Source organism: Lytechinus pictus, chromosome 11, assembly GCF_037042905.1.
Source record: "Lytechinus pictus isolate F3 Inbred chromosome 11, Lp3.0, whole genome shotgun sequence".
In the NCBI taxonomy this organism is placed as follows: Eukaryota; Metazoa; Echinodermata; class Echinoidea; order Temnopleuroida; family Toxopneustidae; genus Lytechinus; species Lytechinus pictus.
The window spans coordinates 10,468,810-10,473,084 of NC_087255.1; positions in this window are offsets into that span (position 1 = coordinate 10,468,810).

Consider the following 4,275-nt stretch of genomic DNA (forward strand, 5'->3'; position numbering starts at 1 on the left):
AGATGAGTGTGGACTTGGTTAAAATAATAATCACTCGGCCCATATTATTGATATAATTGTAATTTTGTTGAAAATTTTGGAATGAAATAGTTTAGAATCAATTCCAACTTGTTATAAATTCAGGTTTTGTTTTATACTGTTTCTTCGTTTCTCAAAATGCGCTTTGTATTTTATTATTATAAGTAGATAATTATTTACTTTATTTCTATTCAATATACAAATTTGATAAAAATATATATATGATACCCATTGTGTATTATAACAAAGTGATGAAGATATAAGTCGTCCATAGGAAGGACAGATATAGGAAGCTTGATCCCCAGCCCTCCGAATGCATGATTTACTTTTCTTACTTTCACATAAAACCATCCAAAATTGTTAATATTCATTTAAAAAGATATATATTTCATTTAAAACGCATAGGGTGCTGAAGCACCCAAAGTTTTGTCGGGGGGGGGGGGTGCTGCATACATCATGGCATAGGCAGCACCCCCTGGAAATCAGATTGGGTATGCCTAAGAGGAGAAATTTAACCAAAATCCCCTTCATTTTTAGGCGAAACCCTTTTTTACGGGGGGGGGGGCGCTTGTGGATTTTTTATGTATTTAGTTTTTTGCTTCCGGCCACATTCACCTTCATTTGTGAGCGAGTCCCCTTTTTTCTTGTCTTTTTTTTTTCAAACTAGCATCCCCTCTCAAAAATCATCGCCTGGTCCTTAACTTTGTTTCCTCCTCGTCCCCAAATTTTGAAAACTGAAGAATTTATGTAGAATAATATCAGGTAGTGCGTTTGTGCTTTCAATAATCATTCAATCTGTAATGTGCTCTATACATGTATATTTCACTCTTCAAAACTTGAACACTGTCTCACTCGGTCGCTGTTCGCTTGGTTTATTTTCAATTGGTCTATAAGTATAATACCAAGTCGTCTTCTATCATTTGGTCTACCATCAGTTCGTCCACGATCCACATGGTCTGTGGTAGTTGGGAGAAATGAATGAAAATAAATTGGATATTAGACCAACTATGAGACGAAACTGTCATATAGACGAACGGGTGATTATTAGACAAAGTGATGATTGGACCAAATAGTTGTTAGACAAAATGTTGATGGACGAATGGCATTAGACTAAATGAAGTTAGACCATGTGATGAGTGGACGAGTTGGCAATAGACGAATTGGGACCTTCGCGTACTTTTGTAATAATTCAAATTTACTTTTTTTTATCCGACACCCCCCTCCACAAACACTTTTATTGCCCTCCACACTTGCCCCCCCCCCCCCCTCTTACAGGGGCCGCGGAACCGGGGGGCTGGGGGGGCTTCAGCCCCCCCACTTTTTTCCAAAACCGTGTACAAAAACGTAAAAATGACCATATGATTGTGATTTTTAGCATGGTCACCCCCCCCCACCCCTTTTGGCTCAGCCTCCCCCACTTTGAAAACCATTCCGCGGCCCCTGTCTTACTGGCGCTACTACCGGTGCCGCCAATCAAGCATTTTATACAATTTAGCATTAAGCCAACATCCGATGAGGTTTTTTAAATCCCGGGTTAATATTTTTTTCAAAAATTTGGTTCTCGACGAAAATTTCCTCCAAGAAAATCAGACAATTATATTTTTAAAAAAGGCAATCGCTTCCAACTTTCCATGGCGCTGGGAAGCGGGACGCAAGATTTTTCAGGGAGTGCTGCGTTGTGCAAAGAATAGGCAGCACTCCCTGCATGGAAATAAGGTTGAGAAGCAAAAAAGAGGGGGTATTGTGCTCCCAAAAACAAAATGACGGAGCACAATTTTTCTGACGACCAAACCCCAAGCACCGCCTATCTAAAAATCGTTTCCGGGCCCTGATCGCTCTCAAGGGATGAATATGACCATTATAGGCCCTACAGTCAGTGGCGTATCTACGGGGGGCATGGGGGGCACGTGCCCCCCCCCCCCCCCAATCGGCTGGCCAAAAAAGGGGGGGAGGAGAAAAAAAAGAGAAAGAAAGAAAGAGAAACGTAGTGGGAAATAAGAAATTATTGTTCATTATAATGTTATATTATATTATGATTATGTTATGTTATATTACATAGAAAAAACTTTTTTTTCATAACTTTATGAAACATAATTTTCTCAGGCCTATGTCTTCATAGTTCCTGTTGCTCGCATTGTCTGTTTAACGAGATATGTAATCCTGTTTTACTAAAACCTCCCGTTTTCAAGTCAATACACCAAATATACTTCCTCGCTTTTCGAGTTATTATTGTTTTATGTTGTGACATATGCTTCTTTTTCATGACTACATAAAGTGATTGCCCCATTTTAAGGTATTAATATAAAACATTTCCTGTCCGTGCTTACATTTGCATTAGTGGATTGGTGAGATGTCTGCTCTTCATTAAATCCTAAAATCAGTCCTTAAAATGTCCCTTTTTCTGATCTGAATATCAAAAAATTTCAGCTCGCGCTTCGATCGAGCTCGCACATTTGGATAGTGAAATACGTATGGTCTTAGTGAATTCCTACAAACAAGTCTTAGAATGCCCCTCTTCAGGTCTGAATTCCCTAAATTTTCAGCTCGCGCTTCGCGCTCGCAATATTTGATTAGTGAGATGCGTATGTTGATCATGATTACAATGACTACAAGTGATTCATTTGTTAAGATGTAATTCTAACAAAATCAGCAAGCGCTTGGCACTCGCATTAGATGATTTTGGTGAGATATGTATACTCTTAATGGATTAATGGGATCAATTATTACACAAAATTCAGCTCGTGCTTCGCGCTCGCATTGTTTGTTTAGCGGAACAGGTACGTATCATGATTACAAAAAATTGTTTATAATGTCCCTTTTCAGGTCTAAATATTTAAAAAAAATCTGCTCGCGCTTCGCGCTCGCATTATTTGATCAGTGAGATACATGTCCGTTTAATGGTACTGCCATTAAAATGTCTCTATTAGGTCAGTATACCTGGCACTAAGTGACTCAATTCTTGTTGCTGGTGCCTCCCCCCCCCCCCCCCCCAATGCCGTGACCCACGGTACGCCACTGCCTACAGTATTACACTTTGGAAATAAACTGTTAAAAAAAATATTTGAAATTACTCAATAAAATTGAGACAAAAAAATATGCCTTAATTTTTTCAAGTATTTATAAGTTTAGCAGTTTTTAGTTAAATTTATTTATTTTTTGGAATACATTTTATTCAGGTAAATCAAGTTACAACAACTTAATTCAATTAAGTAAAACAATCACTGAAATATTTTTTTTTAATGGCGGAGTGGACTTTCGTGATTCGAAAATCCGCTCCCCCATCATCCCACTTTCAGTGACATCATTTTCATCTTATTATATAGACATCTTTTATCCAAATATTAGACTCTATATGCATTGTCACTTACCTGTACATGATAGGTCCTGAGAACTACTGACAGTTATATTTATAGGCGACCGGTTCATTCTAACAATAATATTTACATTTTCCGCAAACCTAAAAAGAAATCTGAAATTTTCAGATGAGTGACTATTTAATGTTGTTCTTTCTTTGATTCTGCTGCATGAGAATAAAATATTTTGCGCATTCTAATCCAAAACAATTTCACACCATAGATATGACAGTTATTTAAAAATTTTAACATTTACTTGATAATGAATTATTGAATAAGGCGGCGGCGTTACTGATTGAAAAATATAAGTACATTCAACATGACTTTATAAGTAATAATTATCTTTGCCTAATTGGAGTTAGATTTACTTAATCGAAGCAAGCTATATATTTTGAACCCAAATAAACCAAGTAAATTGAAAGACAAGTTAAACCTACTGAAAAAATCGAGAAATAATTACAATCATTCTACTTATATACCGTAATTCAAAGATATTTTTTACAGTCGTACATTGTAATTTGCTGAATATTTTAAAAGCCTGAATTGTCACACATATGATGCAGTAAATATTCCATTTCTTTAGGATCAAGTATTAGGGGAGCGGAGGGTGATTAATCTAAACTAAAAACTGAGTGCCGTTTTAAAATCATTTCCTTTTGTTTCATATCACGACCTGATTGTGAAAGTTCTTCTTCTTCTGTACACGGCAAGCCATCGGTGGATTGTCCTACTGGTGAAGTGCAATTTTCAAGTGTATGTACATCATCAGATAAAATTTGCTTACAGCGTACAAGTAAAAAAAGGTTTATCTTAAAAACAAGAAGTTGTAACAAGCCTGTGAACTATAGCCTAGGATAGGACTTGAAATTATGAAATGTAAATTGTCTTTTTTATTTTTACAGAA